Source organism: Carassius auratus, chromosome 26, assembly GCF_003368295.1.
Source record: "Carassius auratus strain Wakin chromosome 26, ASM336829v1, whole genome shotgun sequence".
In the NCBI taxonomy this organism is placed as follows: domain Eukaryota; kingdom Metazoa; phylum Chordata; class Actinopteri; order Cypriniformes; family Cyprinidae; genus Carassius; species Carassius auratus.
Window position 1 is genome coordinate 12046234 of NC_039268.1, and position 18797 is coordinate 12065030.

Below are 18797 nucleotides of genomic sequence, written 5' to 3' on the forward strand. Positions count from 1 at the left end.
TAAAAGATTGAAAAGTATGATTGTATTGCAAGCAACGCCTCACCGTGTAAAACGCATTTGGCATGGAGATGCTGTGGGCTTTTCAGTGTTGGGGCTGTGAAATCCGTCTCTCTTTTGGTGGTTGCATTAATGCAGACACATGAATGCATTTGACTCAAAACAGTTTACAAGAACACCCACTCCTGTGACTCTTCTTTAGCATTGGTGGCTGACACTTTTTCCCTCTCTCACTGTCTCTGCGTGCTTGCAGACTCAGCTTTCTCCCTGTGTTAATGTCAAGGTCTTGCTGTGGCTTTGGATGTGGCCCAAACCCCAACCTTAAGAAGGTCAGAAGGTTATTGATCACATCCCGTCAGGCAAATGGCAGAAACGGAGTCATCCTGTTTTGCGAAGCATCATACTAGTCTGATCACATGCAGTGCAGCCATCCGTTTTCCCTAATCAAGTTTATTCTTTTTAAACCTGAAATCCCTCAGTGATTTGTGTCTCATCATTCAAAGCTTCACTTTTGAAGAAATTGAACATTTGTTATTCAAAAGTTATATTTAGAAGCAGGCCACTTGCAAGAAAAAGTTCAACGTATGCATAACTTCTGAATCATTCTCAGGTTCTGCTCATGGAAAGAATTCAGAGCCTATTATAGATGAAGGTGGAAACCATTATGATATCTTACCTGAAATAACACAAATTTGAAGTTTAAATAATTAAATAATAATAAAAATTATAAGCATTGCCTTGTTTAAGATCGGTTGATCTGAGAATGGAACTGCAATTAATTTTTTTTTTTCATATTATTAAATGTCACTGAAAATCTGAAGCATTTAATATGCAAGAAAGTGCTCTTTTGCAGTGAATTATGCCGTTATCCCAAGTATTGACTAATAGGAGACATACAGTAGTTCTGGAAGTTCATCGGTCAGAATTTGTGGGAAACCCGTGAGACTCGTTCTCTTTCATGCAATGCAATTAGAGCTGGTTTCTTCCTGTCATGAAGCTGTTAATAATACAAGGTAGGAAATGGTATTTCCTTCCATTTTATTCTCTAAAAAAGACCAATGATAAATTCATAGTGAATGAAAAGTGCTGCTGTACATACAGCATGCATCAACAGGTGGCTTTGTGGGTTTTCCTTTATTCCTAAACATATTTTTTAAAATACTTCAGTCCCAAAAGCAAAAACTTTTGAGAACTGTCACACAACGTCCCAAGTCGTTTGGCTGCGCTCTCTGTATTTATGACTTTTGCCAGGCATGTCAGTCGCTGAGTGCCTTTCTGTGTGTACGCTCTCAATGCACATCAGTGATGAATGTTTGCATTAGAAAGCTCTGACATCTTGATGTGCCACTGAGGTCCCTCAGAGAATCAGATGAAGAAGAGAGGTGCGAGAGAGATGGGATTAGAGAAAATATGTGGGCTGAAACAAGCAGAGAGGGTGCAGATGTTAAAGAGGAGTGGAGCGTGAAAAGGAGGAAGCAGTGCAGAAATAAAAAAAGAGGAAGAAATGGGATGGGAGGTAGTTTTGGATGGGTAGATCTCTACAGAGGAGAGCACTGGCATCTCTTTACCATGCTCTTCCTTCACATCCATCACAAGAGACAGTTTTAGGGTCACAGGGATGTCTATCAAATCAAAAAGAAAAGAAAAGCCTGTGCGTTATCTAAAGCAGAGGAAAAGAAGGGGGAAAGTGGAGTGGAGGAGAACATAATGATGGCAGGAGGCAAAACTCAGGAGAGAAAGAGAGTGTAGGCATGATAAAATGAAATCAAGATTGATGTGATTGCTTGTCTATGTGCGCGCGTGTCCGTGTGCGCGGGCCCTGGCAGGGTCGGCACAGCATGAAAATTGCTCCTTGTGTCTGAAGCATCTCTCTGTGCTGCTCTGGTCAGATGGGCTTTTGATCCCGGATGACAAACTCCTGCAGGGGCTGAATAAGAACTGCTCAGAATTACACCCAGTGCCACACTCCAGTACGTACTGTGCCCTTCCCACAATCCCCTGCCATGCTCCCACTGGCACACTCAAAACACCGTACTGCCTTCCAACTCTTAATGAAACACAGTTGCCATAAATATAAACAAATCCTCTACGCTTGACTCTATGGCCAAGCTGGTTGTTTATCAAGTCGAAGTAAATCAAGACCCATTAGTAGTGTTTATTAAAGAGTACTATTATTATGATTCAAACAAACACATAGCTCATCCTACACAGTTTGTGCTACAGATATGAGTGAAACCTCGACAAGTTGGCGAATAACATCATCAATTAGACACTGTTGGCGCAAAATTCCCAAAGACTCATGCCTTGTCCAAATATCAACACTTGCTGTCTTAGCCTGTTGATAGTGTGTGTGCCCGCGACAGGAAGTAATTGCACAAAACACGAAAGTACAGTGCCCTTAAAGCAATAATATATAATATAATATAAATAAATCCACACTACCTCGAATACCGCTCTGGAGCGCTATTCCAGACTTCGTGTATCCCATCATTCATCATGTTTTGCAATAAATTGAGATTTTTTTCAAGATTTTGGTAGAGGTCACAGAAACCTTTCCAATGAAAGTTAAATATTAATATAGTAATTAGATAATATATAATATAATATAAACATATAATTTGGTAGAAATGTTGCACATTTTATTGGTGCAAAGAGTAGTGGCTATTTATTTTGTACAACATTTGCAACTGCTTTTAATCACTTAATTAGAAGTAATACAAATTAAATTGTCATAGGGACTACTGAACAGACATTGAAAAGTTGATTTTAAAATGCAAAGTATTTATGACGCTAACCCCCAGTTTTGCAGACAAGGATTAAGCCTAGTCCCAGAGTAAAATGTAAATCTTAGCTGTGTCAACTGAAAGAAACTAGCACTGACTGATCTTAAGATATATAAGTGCCTTTGTTTTGGCTCAAGATGCACACCAGTAATGTGTTTTCTAAGGCACGTTACGAAAAATTACTTAAATGTCCTAATTGAACTATGGCCTGATCCTGGCTTAGTCTAAGCCCTGTCTGTGAACACATCAGGTAATTAAAAAATTATATAAACACTTCATCCTCACTTGAACACTTGGGACAAATACAGGAAATACCTCATACGAGTAGTCAAGTGGTCAAGTGCAAAGACTGCAAGTGTGGGAATTTGGACAAGGGGTTTAACCATTTTGTACCTTTAACCATTTCAGCATGTTCTGATTTTGTGCATTTTCTTACATAATGGACAAGTGAATGACTATGGGGTTTGCTGAATTGGAAAGGGTATTTGAGAGTATACTAAATGAGTGCAAATGTTTTGGTTCTAATTTACATCTAGCCTGTCTTGGCCCTCTTTCTGCATTGTTCCTCTGCTCATTTACCTTCTTTTACCATGTGTTGCCCAACATTTCTCACACTGTCACCCTTAGACAATTTTGAAGTGGCTTGTTGTGTGACTGTGTGTGTGTTTACGCATGAGTGCAACGTTAGTATTAGGCCCCAAAAGCCATTGTACCTTTATTGTTTGCTTGTATTGTCTGTAGACCCGTTCCTCCCCCAGTCGTGACCCAGACTGTGTCATTAACCAAAGCCTTTGTGTCTGTTTTATTCTAAAGTGGCCAAATGAGTATAGACATCTTAATTTCAGTAGTAAACAAAGTGATTTAATTGGTTTATTGCTAACTACATTTCATTATAGTAATCATCTTGAATGATTGGGAAAAAATAACTTTGATAGTTTGCCGACAGGTGGTCTATTATGAACAACAATATAACTGCTCGTATTCACTGCGAAGAATTAAAGAGCTTTGAGGAAATGCTTGGCAATAAACACTTGGATTTAATTCGCTCTGCCTGTCTGAACACATCTGCCTTCCGCACTTAAGTATTATCAGGCGATCATTACATTCACAAGACATGCTCTGCGTCCTGTCTTTCCACCCCCACTTTCTCTCTACATCCAAAAGTTAGCACATTTATCGGCATGACAGTAATGAATCTTATTTAGAATGAGATCAAAGCCAGACAACATAAGAACATTTTCACACCAAGCAATTTTGATTTGAATTTACATGTGAAACCCTTTCTTTAATTCCCTCATTGTTTCTGTCCTCCTCTCTGAAATCGGTTTTAGCTGTCTCTTCTTTCTTTCTTTATTTCTTTCTTTCTGTTTGTCTTGTTGATGCCTGTAGCACTTAATTTGAGTCAAAGCACTGGCTTTTGGATGGAGGCCTTTCCATCTTCACTAATCAGCTTTGACACCAATAGATTTTTTTTCTTCAGCATTCATAAGTGATATTATTACATCTTTGTTATTGAGTATTACATGTTGAAGTTTTTACTTTGCCTTTGAATTTGAGTGGTACCTCGTAATCTGTGCATAGTACCATTCATTGGCTTCTGGAAGCCTAGAAGGCCATGTTTCATATTATGCAGGACTGTACAAGTGCCATATTAACATCTTTTCAATTTCTGCGTGTCATCGAGTGAGTTTATCAGTTATGCAGGATTAGTCCACGAGAACTGCTGTAGTTTATTATCTGAATTGGAATTATTTCAGTGCCACGCACTACTTGAACTGGAAGCTTATTAATTAAAAATTAATTAAAAATAAATTTAGGGCAAACTGACATGTCACTTTACACAGTTAGATAAACGCTGATACGCAAATGAAGTGTTTTATTGTCTCTGTTCTCAGAGTCAAGGTCTCTGATGATTGGGATAGGAGAGGCCTGTAAATATTTGCTCCAAATATGGAGAAATGAAACTGGTATTTGACTATGATGAAATGTGACCTGTGCTCGTTTCTAAAAGATGAGTTTTTCTCTAGCTTTTTAAAACCGAGGACCTAAAGTGCTATAACCAGCATCAAAGTTTACTTAATTAATTGAAAGAGATGCGTGATTTCAAAGTTGCTCACAGATTTATGTTTACACGACACGACTGACACAGCCAATAACAAAGTACCCAAAGATAAACACATTCTTTTATGATTAAAAAGAAGGCAGGGTGATTCTGATCAATATTTCAGTGGTTACAATTCTTATTACAGGTGTCAGAGGTTTCAGCCACAGTGTGGACAGTAAACCAAGGTTTAAAAAAAAAAAAAAAAAAAGTAATTAGGCATGTGGAAGTCAGAGCTATGATCCATAACTTACTTCTTACTGCCTTCATAGGCTACTGCCTTCAGTCAGCATCATATCATGAAACCTCGAAAGTGACTGATTTAAAAAGATGTAAAAGTTTGCACAAATTGACTTGACGTGATTGATCTAACTGATTTCACGAGAGTTTGACATTAGCAAGCTGCTAAGCTAACAGTATGATTATTTAATGTGCCTAAAAATACATGGTACAGTATGCTCAAATAATGGGCAAAACTATTCATTTCATTTACATAAGAGAAAACTAATGTATGTTTCAATAAGTATACTATTTATTTAATAAGTTGGATTAAATTGATCAGTACTAACAGTAAAGATGTATTATTTACAAAAGATTTCCATTTCTGCTATTATAAATATTGGTATTAAAATGCTGTTAAAAATATTAATTAAATATTAACACTATTATATTCTGGGATTGTCTTTTCTATGAAGTTATTTTACTAGCTTTGGAACAGACATCTGTTCATCTGTTACATTTTGCTCTGTCGCTGGTATTGCTGTGCCATGGTGTCAGAGTCTTATAACATCTTCTGGTTATTACTTCAGTAAGGGTTGTATGTGCATACTGTAGCTGTCTTCTCTGTTTGTCCTTGTAGCAGTTGTCAGGGGCAAGGGATTTGTGACCAAGAGATTCCTTGCAGGGTTGGACCGAATGAAATGGACACAAACATTTCCACATACCAAATGCCATGTTCTGCCAGGTTTGACGTTAGTGACGGCAAATGGTAAAGGTCAATGTGTCTCCCGTAACTTACTGTGGTGCACCTTTTTTGAATATAAGAATGCACTTTTTTTTTTTGCCATCACAGTAGATGGCAAGACAAATAACTTAAATTACTGTTCCTTTAAAATACACAATTATTTAGCACTTTTATATCTTATTATGTTAAAGTCTGGAACAAAAAGTGGAACAAGTCTCTGTATGCTTTCATTGTATAGAAAGAAGCAGTGGTAATGTGCTTTGGAAATTTGTGTTATATTTAGGGCAGTGACGTGAGGGTGAATGTAGCTTGATAGAAGTTTCAGTTTTGAATTACCGTATTTTCCGGACTATAAGTCGCACTTTTTTTAATAGTTTGGCTGGTCCTGCGACTTATAGTCAGGTGCAACTTATTTATTAGAAATTAATTTGACATGAACCAAGAGAAATGAACTAAGAGACCTGAACCAAGAGAAAACATTACCGTCTCCAGCCGCGAGAGGGCGCTCTATGCTGCTCAGTCCTCTTGTAGTCTACACTGAAAACATATAGCGCCCTCTCGCGCTTTCTCTTGTTTCTAAATAAATGTGATTTATTGTCCAGTGCGACTTATATATGTTTTTTTCCTCATCATGACGTATGTTTGGACTGATGCGACTTATACTCAGGTGCGACTTATAGTCCGAAAAATACGGTAACTGTTTATTTGTTTGGTTAGAACCATAGTTCTTTGAAAACTCTATTCATTTTTTTCGCTTTCTTTTTTCTTTTGTTTTAAGATTGGATAAGACAGACTGGCCTACTGAACTCATCACTTGGTTGTCCTAGAACTGAAATCTAGTCTCCGTATCACGTGACATTGGGGAGTATTTGTATTCAAGAATGAATTTAGTCATAATTGTAAACATTTATTGGGTACAAACAAACCATAAATATGTTACAAAGCCTATTAATTCTTTATTGCATGATGGTTGTAGAGGGCAAGAGAAGGATATTTAATTGTGTAATGAGTTCATCTCTTTCCAGCAGAAAATGTGTACACTATAGACTTGCTGCATTGTGTCTGTAAAACAATTTATTTTTTAAAGAAATAAATGGTCTAATTTGATTAAAATCAGCTGATGCATATAGAGATGTGGATTTATGTGTGCGTGTTTCGGAGAGAAAACTGTTAGAGTTTAACTTACAGAAAACCATCTGGCGATCAAGAATAGGAAAAAGAGAACATTTGCGCATTTAACTGCCAACTGTTTTTGGAAATATAATATTCTCATGATTGAGTTTTCTCCAAATATTAGTCCAAAGCATAAGAATGAGTGACAAACATATTTTTCAACATGTTTTTTTTTTTTTACATTTTAAGTAGCAAGATACAGATTTCATCTCTCCCAAAAACACAAACACACATTAGGCATGCATTAGAGGCCCCGGTGGTTTAGAGAAAGCTTCAAAATAGAGGCTGTTTATCTTAATTTTCCTCCATTGAACATGCGCTATGGCCAACATTGCTAGCATGGGACTAAAAGCATTACAATAAACACCACACCACTTCCACACTCCCCGTCTCTGATTCGGTTGAAATTTATATTTACATTAAGTCATTTAGCGGGCACTTTCACCCAGAGAAATGCACTTACAACTCCAGAACAAACAATAGACAACCACTAGTTTGTCTGACAACAATAACTACCTTCCCCTCAATTATAATCTCCAGTCAGAACTAAGAAAGTCACTTGTGAACATCTGACTGCAGTGTTTTAACATCTCTGCATGGTGGTCCACATATAGTTCTGTTCATTCAATGAAGAAATTAACTCAGGCAGCCATGTCTTTTACTTACTGCTAGTGTTTAGAAGACAAATATAAGGTGTTAAAACAGTGGGTCGCCTCACTGTCTGCTGCCTTCATAGGATAGGTCACTCAAGACGTACACATTTATTTATATAGTTTTATTGTATATAGTTAAATTATATAGTTGATTTTGTAATGTCGTAAAATTTGATGTTGTATTATAAAATACAAAATACAAAAGACTGAGTTTAATAGAGTTCGGCATTGGCATGTTTCCTGGTTGCCAGGTCTTCATGACCAATTCCAAGTAGCTAGCCCAAAAAGCAGTTCAGTGCATTTTCTCAGTTGCACTGTAGGTTGCAATTGAGGTTCTATTGTATAATGTAAAAAGCAGCATTTAAAATGTTTAATTTTAAAGTTTAATTTCATAACCATTGAAACAAACAACAATCTAGAGGAAGTCAACATCATCATTGAAATATATATTCTAATATTTTCAAAGCAACAAACTGCAATACATATCAGCGTATACATGCTAGACTTTAGGGGGTTGCTTGGGTGAAATGAATGCATACAGAGAACATGCATTTATATTATCCAAGCAACCCCCTAAAACCTGTCCTGTCTTAGCTGAAATGTATTGCATTTTGTTACTATGAATAATAGGCCTACGTATGAAATTACAGTAGCATGATATCATACAGTGATTTCACTAACATTATTTAAGCTACTGGCTTGTCTGTTTACCTAAATATTGCAATATGTCTTGCCTGTTTTGACTAGCAAGTTTGGCTGTTTTGCTTTGTCAAAATACTTACATTCAGATCAAAATTGTGCAAAATGTCAAATCCTCAAACCGCGTAACAACTAAACAGGAAAACTGAGCATTTGGCAAACATGCAGTGTAATAAGTTTAAAATGCATATCAAAAATGGAAATTGGACATAAAAACAAACAAAACATTTTTTTTTTAATATTTACATTATTGAATAAAATGTGTAATTTATGGACACTTTGAATATATTTGGTCACATTTTTGTGGCACATTATTGTGCCTTCAATCGCTGTAGGTAGGCAGCTTGCTAAATGTTGGAACAAATCCACAGTCGTGGTAAATTCCTGTTGAGGATGTTAGATCATGTAGTTACAGCAAACTCTACAATCTGTAAGACAGTCACCTGGGTACAGCAATGAATGAAGCACTTGGGTGTGCTGTGTCAGGTTACATCCGTGTAAATGGCACAAATAAAGAAAGACAGAAAATGAGGTCGAGGAGGAGGTAGAGAGTTGTTCCTCTGTCTTGGTGAGCTCCAATTTATTGGACTGAAATATTGTTTTACATGTTTCAATGGATACACTCATGTACACCTTTATGAAACAACATGTGGTGAGGATAGCAGCTTACAATCCTGTGCGATACATTTCCATGATTGTTAATATTAAAATGTGAACATTTCCTATCTCCTGAATAGGTTTCTGAAGTAACTTAAAAAAGAGAATCTGGCTAGATTGTGTTTATGAAGCCCTATTGTCTTGCAGGATAGCTCGAATTTGAAAGAAGCGTTTCAAGATGTCTTTTGTAAACCTCACAGATGTTTCCAGTCAACCTGCTGGGTGTGTTTACACAGTAAGATTAAGCATGAAGAAAGGGTTTTGCTAGGCACGACACAAAGTAGAACCAATAAATAACTCTTTCACCTAGTGATACAAATCATAATCATAATAATACTTTGTATTAGATGCATTAATATAGAATTCAGCTGGCATGTTGTCTTAGGTATGCATATGTCTTATTATTTTAAAAGGGATTCAAATATTGCTCATTTAATCAAATCACAAACTGTCACCTTAGCAGCTTTGAGTTTTCACATAAAAGACTGCCAGTGTGTTTTCATACTGTTTATTTATTCAGTTTTCTTTGAAAGTTTAGTGTGCACAGATTAATTTATTTTCCCTGATTTGTTTACCTTTTCATCCCTTTCAAAAAAAAAAGTTCATTTGGATCTGTTTGCTTTGCAGTGATCGGCCCGTCATCTAACAGCCAAAGATCTAAATGGTTTGTTTGCAGTGGAAACATAGTTTTGAAAATCGAGTCCCTACACAAGTTGCTTCAGAACTTCTGATGTGGTCTATTGTGGCATCTTGATATCATTTGTACATTTTCTGGAGCAAATGGGAGAGTGCAGCATGTTGTACAAATGACCATGCAGCCAAAGATCCGCTGTGGGCAACGTGCTTTGGAGTAAGTCGGTAAGAGAATGACTCCAAAGGCGATCATTCTCAGTTATCTTTCACTTTAATAGCATATTTCTCATAGATGTTCATGGTGGATTTTCTTTGAACACTGTGACAGTTGTCTATGAGAAACCTGGCCCACTTTTCGGCTAATAGAAGTGAGAAGATTCAAGCAATGGGGCCACAAATCAGCAGTTACTTTATGGTGAATATATTCAGCAATGAGTCACACTTTATTCTAAGCACAAGGGCTAAACACAATACCGCTGTAAACAGTATGTCACTGGAATGGAAATGTAATATTATTTACTGTATTGCATAGACTTAAATCTAACAAACCTCCAACCACATTAAAGGATTAGAGAAAAAATCCCCGCTACAGGAGTTTGTTTTGATGAATAAACTTTGAAAAGTAAACTTTGACTTCACTTGGCCTCATGAAACACAAGCAGAGCGTAAATAGTTGCGCTGAATTAAATATGACAGTTTACAGATGAATATTTCATGAATGAGGGCCATTGTGTGTCTTTTTTTTTTTGAGCAGTAAACTTCTTTTTCATAACTCAGTTTAATGTGTAACTCTAAGCCGCTTCGTAGGTAGATTTTTGTGTCTACTTTCAACATTGCTCTGTTTGGCCGACATTTCAATGTTTGGTAGCATGACGATTATTTGTTCAAATCTTAGGATAAAAGGGATTGTTTAAGAATGCTGATTTAAGTTATTAAAGTATTTGATGTGTGAAAGTGTTTGTTTTAAATGGAATACATGAAAGTCTTAGATTTGAGAAACATGTTTCTGTTTGGTCTGTTTATTAAACAAAGCTATTATTTGACTCCGGAAGTCTTAGAAATGTATGGACCAATTTTATGAAAAACTGAGCAGCTCAGACATTGTAGACACTGATTCTAAACAGTAGCACATTGTGTAGGTTCAATACAGGCTTGCTTTTATAGTAAACTATATGAGAAGGGATAAAGTTGAGGGCTCTGTGTTTGTGTGTGTCTGTCTGCTGGTGACTGATACTGGCATAATGGATGAAGCGTAGACCTTAATATGCACAATCAATGCTTAATTGGTATCCGCTGAAAACAAATTACTCCTCCGAAAATTAGTTTTCTGGGTCGGGTCGTTATAAAGTAATTAATTCAGCTGTTTAATCGCTTTGTATTGCTGTGAGTTTAGTTTTTAAATATTTTTAGAACATTTAAAGCAATTTGTTCAAGTTCTCAAACATTGATTGAGAGTGATAGAAAGTTGTTTTGGAGGGTTTTGTTATTTTTATTTTTGTTTTTGCTATTTTTGGTTTGGATTTCCATTGTCACTAGTTGGTTTAAAGCAGAAAATCGATCTTAAAAAATTAACCGACTGACCTTCAGATAAACACTTTCTTTTGCTATGTGCTGTGAAACAGTCTCTGTACAATAAATTGACTAAATTCAACTTGTTTGAAATGTCCTTCAATAAAGACAGGTCCGTTTTGAATAGCAAAATGTTGCTTGAATGAAAAGCGGTGGGTTGTTATGAAAGTTACAAATACCACATGCTGAGGCTCAAACTGTAGTCAAAACTAGTAATAATTCATTGTTTTGGGGGTTTTGGCAGTGTGACAGTGATATTAGAGAGATGATAGTACAATTTGGAAGTTGCTTTGGATAAAAGATACTTCTAATGAATAAATGTAAATAAATGTAGACAAATTCAATCCCACATTGTGAATCAATGTGTTAGTACTAAACGCTAGTCAATGACTCTTACCTCTGCTATTTCCCAAAATACTTAGCAGTATTTTCATGTTAGCATGGTATAGTATATACGCTACTGAAAAGACTAACATAGCTGGTGACTAGCTAATGATGTGTTTCAATGCTACAGCAACTGGATTTTAAAGGGTTAGTTGACCCCGAAAATGTTTTTCTGAATTTATTCACTCTCATGTCAATGCAAACCTTTAAGGTGTTAACCTGTTTATCTTGGATTAAGCCTCTCAATTCATGTACTCTCTTAAAATAAAGGTTTTATATGGGGGATTTCACAGTGATGTCAGAAGCACCATTCTGGGTTCCAAAAAGAATGTAGTATGGAAGGACATTTTAGCCATATAAAGAACAAAAAGGTTCCATGGATTTTAAAGATTCTTCATGGAACCATCGATGCCAATGAAGAAACGTTATTTTTAAGAGTGTAGATTACATCCACTGTATCGTTTTGTACTTTTAATGCATGAAAGTTTTGGTTGCATGGACTTTCAGTTGGTGGACAAAAAAGAAAGGATGCTCATTTTTGGTAACCTGGTAATAGCAAAATAGCTTTCCTTCATAGACAGAGCCTGGAAGGAAATAATTTACAAATGTTTAATTTCTCGTGGGGGGGGGGGCTCTTGTCTGAAGTTTAAAATCATTGGTGTACCCATAAGCCAATCACATAACGTTTGGTCATGACGTGTGTTAGGGCCGTTTCATAGTCAACGCGAGAAACGCGAGCAAGCAACGTGGCGTCGCGTGATATTCAGATCACAATGGCAACTGAAGAGGAGTGTATTCTGTTGCTGATGAACTATCGTATAAATGTGGATGAATACGTATAAGTTCGCATAATTTTTCCTCTTCGCCCGCCATTGTATTAAAACCTTCTTCTTCTGTAAACACATTATACTTGAATTAATATACAATACTTGCAATGTCGCCCCCACCGACAACGCATAGTATTGCGTCAATAGGCACGTCGCGTATCAAAAACTAGGACGACACATTTGGCTACGCACCGACGCATAATGGCGGCCGAAGCGTAACGATGCGTAACCTCGGGGAGGCGTATGCGTACAGATGCGTTGACTATGAAACGGCCCTTATGCGCTGGCTCAGACACCTCAAACTTCCACTGTAAACAGAGGTATTGTGCGAAAACAAAACCATCCAGCAAGTTTTGCTGCCTCTTTAACCTGATCCTGTATGAGAGCAACCAAGGGGGACACAATTATCGCCTTGCCAGACTTTTTGCCTCCCCAGTTTCTTGCTGATGATCGGTAACAGTTGATAAATTAAACTTTTCCCTAAACCTGTCGGAAGTAGGGCCACAACATCACCTCCATTAAAAATGTGAAACAAACACTCTTCTTGTTCGGGCTTCAGTTGGTAAATGCCAGGAATATTCTCCACAACAGAGCGAATAGCATCCCGTGTCTCCATGTCCACTGTCGTTTTTCATTTCCCTAAACTACAATCTTGAATTCAGCGCTTACGCTTAGTTTAGTGTCTACGTCACGGCTCTTGGTCCTCCCTCTGTTCGTTGATTTGCCAGCTGGTTTGGTGCTGGAGGAAAACTGGGAGATGGTTTGCTATCTCAGGCTGAGTACAGAAGCAAACTGAAATTGAGCGGAAGTACGAAGTCTGACATAGTCATGCTACATTTTTGGGTGAACTAGCCTAAAACTTTAACTAACTTAACCAAATCAATTCCCATGGTTAGCTAGCCTTCCTTGAAATGTGCTTTTTGCTTGATAACAGCAATGATCAGCACCAAAGCAGCTGTAACCACCTTAAACCAGCCAGGTCCAACATGGAAATTCTTGCTGGTCTAAGCATTTTTTTGAATTATTTATTTTATTTTATTTTTATTAGTAAGGTAGACAAGAAGAAAGCTCTTTAAATATGTTTCATGTGTATTTTGTTAGCTCTTTCAAGAAATGATAGCTTGTAACAGCCTATAAAATGGCTCGTATGACAGCAAGCCTTCCTCATCAATGAGCGCCCATATGATACATGGACAACTCTGGCGGGGAAAATGCATATAGCCTGGAATTCAATCAACAACATGTTTAAATGTGTCATACAAAGAATTATGTAATGCACTTACACTGTGAGAAATGCTATAAACATCTAGCTATAAACTTGTCATTTTATTGAACAGGTTACATTTAAATTGAACAATTTGTGCCTGTGCTCATAAATAAATTGGTCACGTATTCAGTGTGCTGTTTTCTCTAGATTGCACTCCAGATATCACCTTGTTTCTTAGTTGCTTCATGGCTTAATTGTTCAGAGAACCGTTAGAAATAGGTCACCTTGATTGTAACTGACCTCTTAAAATGAAAGAAAACACACACAAACTTATTGCTCTCATTATTGTTTTCAGACATATACTTTCAAAAGCCTACTTGAAAGTGCCTTTGAAATCAGTTGTTTAATTTATTGATTTAGTAATTGATTTATTGCATAGTTTATTGCTTTAATACTGCTGAGTAAGTAATTGAATTAAATTAATAACCTGAATAATATTCTCAAGGGTATAGGACACGGAGTGAAAAAAAGACTTTATATTTAAAATATATGTCATTTAATTATTAGTCAGCAGAATTTATAAGTCATCATGAAATCAACATTTCCATGTTATTTTCTAAATGCTTGTTTTTAGTTGTATTATGCATAATTCATGTTTTTCCCCCCAAAAAAGCTTCATAATATTTCAGCAAAATGTAATAACTTGTGCCGCCTCTGAAATTACTTTCCTTTTGGGGTTATTATTATTATTTTTTATTTATTACCTAGACTGTAAATAAGTTTATTCTGTAGCCAAATATCAGTTATTTATGCATTATTTGGGGCAACTGTGGTATTCTGTTTTTCGAGTTGACGATCATGTTTTAAATAAAAATATGAAAGAAATATATTGCATTATGAAAGTAAATGAGTTGCACACACAGTTTCATGCTGAATTGAGCATCCAAGTCTTCTCCATGTGATGTGCCAGACATTTCAATATCAGTCTTGCCCAAACAGGTACTCTTTAATCTGTGGGAGCTCATGCATGTTTATTCATGTTTTTGAAATCTTGATGATGTCTCAGATGGCTATAATCAGTCCATTGGTTCCATTTCAAAACATATTTTTATTGTGTGTGTGTGTGTGTGTGTGTCTGTGTGAGAGAGAGAGAGTGTGTGTAAAATGGAGAGAGTGAAAGAAAGACCCACTAGACCCAGCACTATGTGTGAATGCCTCTTTGGCTTATAGACAACCACACACTCGCCCATCCCTCCATCTAGCAGATGTACAGTGTGCAGAGAAACACACACATCATGTAATGTTGTCTGTCTGTCTATATATCTCTTTTTGCATTATGGATTATTTTTCATGTCAGTTTTCTGAAGAGGCAATGCTCCTGATGTATACACACACTGTTTCTACAGTACATACTGACAAAAAAAATCCAATAATTTGTCAATTTCTTGAAAAAAGATTAATTGAACTTGGATCATTTCACACACTCTTTCTTCATTAAATCAATTATTGCGGATCCATGGTTATAATTGCTGTGTCAGACCAGTGACATTTGATTGTGTGTTAATTAAACTTTTTGCCCTCACTTGCATAAAAAACTGAGGCGCTAACAGCATTAGCTTGCACCCACACAAACACTCTTTTCAGTAATGTGTCAGATAGGAAATGATACCCATAACGCCACCAGTGATTTTTTTTTCTCTCCTTGCATGCTATACTTTCTCATGCCACTGAAATGTGTTTCATCTGTCTCTCATTAATTACTTTTTTCTGTTTTTAGTTTATTTCTGTCAACCTGTCAGAATATGAATCGAAAGCTAATGAAGGCTGTCAACCGAAGACAGCAAAACATAGAAGCGCTTGTTTTTGATGGCTAATAACTATGCATTTTAAAGATTTAAGAAACGTCTTCTCAAGTAAATTAGAGAACAGACAGATAAATGCCATCTGGTGTAAAATTTTCTTTTTGGCTTTAGAACAAGGCGTTTATTGGCACTCTGTCAACAAAATTCAGGTTAGGTCAGCAGTTAAATTAGATTGACTCTTTAAATTAGCAGGAATATTGCTCTGTTCCAAATCCCAGTGAAGTTGCCTACCTAAACAACATTTCAAGGTAATGAGAAAGATAGGCCTGTTTCATTTCTAGAATGCTTTGTGATGATATTGAGCGAAATTCAGAATAAAATTACACAGTGATAATGTACTGAAAAGAATCACTAACATGTTAACTTGTTAGCTTTGCAACTCGCTAATGCCAGACTCTATTGAAATTTATTGTGAGTTTGTGTTTTTCACATGAGGACCACCATTAGGTATCCCAAATCAGTTGTGTAAAAGATTCCATGATGTTAGATTTATGTTTTAGAAGAATTTATCTAGACAATATTCAAAAAGACTTATGGGTCGAATTAAATACAGCTAAAATTTGATATCTTTGGAAAATATTATATTAAATAGATAATAGAAGCTAGCACACCTGTGCTTTCATAAAACAAAATATTTTGCTTCCTCACACTCGTCCTCTCCTTTTGTCTGCGTTTGTGCCTTCTTAATATTTATGGCTGTTCGATGTGCCATCTCGCACACACACACACACACACACACACACACACACAAACAGACACTTCCTATTATGTCTTTCAAGCACCTGTTTAGTCGTATTACCTCTCTAGTAATTAGCATATACTTATATGCAGACCAATTTGTGAACAGCCTTATTATTCACAAATGCAATTAAATAAACATGTGTTGCTCTAATAATGATAATCAGAATTCATTTTCACCATGCTTCACTTCATGAATTAACCATATGCTCAAGCTGGGAGCACTCTTGATAATTTGTGGTGTTTGATGGTTTATACACACGTACATGTGTGTCAATTTGGAACATGCATTCCATGATTATGCTTGAAATGAATTGGCAGCTGCATTGTATGAGGAAGTGTAAGACTCATGTATCATATGCGGTTAATTCATTGAGACTTCAGTCTAGAGTCCCAGTGTCCCAGCGCATGCATAGGCTATGTTTTCCTGTCCTTTCACTGTGAGCAACAGAAGCAAGTTTCTTTAGACAAAAAAGAGCATTTTTGTTAAATGAGGTGTGCGACTTACTGATAATGTATGAATTGTATTTATTGTACAGTTTGCTTGCACTGGTGGACACGTACATGTCCAGTCAAGCATTTTATTTGCTTCATATGCCTTCTGTGTGGTATGAATAAAATTATTTTATGTACAGTACCTGTATTACTGCAGATATGAAGTAGAATCATGCTTATGGAGATATTTAATGTATACCAGTAGAGTTTTATTCACATTTTTGCTCTTGGACGTGAGCATGTAATGCCAATTTCACACTTTTTATAGATTTTAAAATATAATCTTGTTAGTGTAAATCATTTTAAACAGTTTTGACGAATTTTGTGTAAACCATTTTTTAATTAGCAAAAAATAAAACAAACACTGATATGTTGGTATAAGAAAATATAATTTTAGGTAACACTTTATTTTATGGTTACATCTATTAGTTGCTTATTAGCATGTATATTACTAGAATATTAGTCATAAGTCATAGTTATTTAGTAATAAGCAAACTAATATATGTAACTGTAACTGTTTTTCCTTTTTTAGTTATAATATTATGTAGTAGTTTTCCTCCTGGTTTGGATTGAATATTTCCTGTGTTATCCATCAACTTAGAAGTCTAATTTTATGATGGGCTTTGATGGTAGCTGTGGTCCCAGGAACCTGCATGGAAAGCTTGATTGGGAGAAAGGGAGGGGGAAACTTTCAGAGACGCTCCAAGTGTTTGTTTTTGAGAACTTCCAAACTAGGACATCTCTGTGCTTCTAGTTCAGCTCTCCGGAGAGCTTACAGGGAATGTTAAACATGTCAATTTCACTCAATATTGGAAGTCAATGGTTTTCCTGAAGAATTCTGCATTCTCATTTTCTTTGGACTTTGTCTGGGGTTGATTTATTTTAAGTGATGGAAATTTGTTATTGATTTAAGAAGGAAGAAAAAAGAAAGTTTGTTAATTGAATTGTAATTTTTTGGCCATTTCAATAAAAGGTCTATGAACACTGCTGCTGTCTGTTAGTAAAACCTAAAATGTAATCTCTTTGATCTGGCTGCTAATTAATTTGCTATCTGAAAATGCACACAGGTGCTGTGAAAGTGGCCCAAAGGAGTCAGCTAGATTCATTTGGGATGTAGAATCCCTTGATATCAAAACTAGCCAATTAGCACCTTAGTAATGAGCATTTTTTCACAAGATGAACTTGGTGTCCCACAGTGTGTCAGCCAACTATTGTTTAAGTGAGCTTGATGATCTGAAGCATTCAGTGTTATCAGCCCTTTTATTTTTTCTTTTAGAACGTGGTGACACGTACATATGAGAATAGTTTACTCTTAAAAATAAAGGTGCTTCACAATGCCATAGAAGAACCTTTTTGTCCAAATGGTTCCATAAAGAACCTTTAAAATCTGAAGAACCTTTCTGTTTCACAAAAGGTTCTTTGTGGCGAAAGAAGGTTCTTCAGATTATAAAAAGGTAAGAATGAGATGGTTCTTCAAAGAACCATTGACTGAATGGCTCTTTGTGGAACCAAAAATGGTTCTTATATTGCATCGCTTGAAGAACCTTTTGAAGCACCATTATTTTTAAGATAGTTTGATAAAAATAAATTCAACCACATGTCATCATTTTTTTTTGTGACCATAAGTGGAGAACTTTTGGATTACAGCACTCGTTCACCAATTGTTCCTCTGCAATGAATGGGTGCCGTCAGAACGAGGGTCCAAAGAGCTGATGAAAACATCACAATAATTTACAAGTAATCCACACAACTTCAGTCCATCAGTTAACATTTTGTGGTTGTTAGAAACAAATTGAAATTGGATGATACAAACACAAAGCGTCAGTGCAATTCAGTGTGGCTCTGGAATTCTAAAACCTGATCATTCTGAAAGTTAATTACACTCCTCACTTCAACAAGTCGCACACGTCTCATTCATGTTCCTAGCACAAACTGTGCAATGAAATATTCACAAATTTCAATCTGGCAAAATTCCATTCACATTTTGCCAGCTAATCCAAGAGTCACCAAGATCAGCTGTTTTACAGCTTATACTCTGCTTACCTGCCCGGTCTG

General features: G+C 36.3%; 1 protein-coding gene across 4 annotated transcripts in view; it reads left to right on the forward strand.

Annotated features, from left to right (window-relative positions):
* Positions 1 to 18797, forward strand: part of sdk1b (sidekick cell adhesion molecule 1b) — a 190938-nt gene that overhangs the window by 2580 nt on the left and 169561 nt on the right. The window lies entirely within an intron of this gene.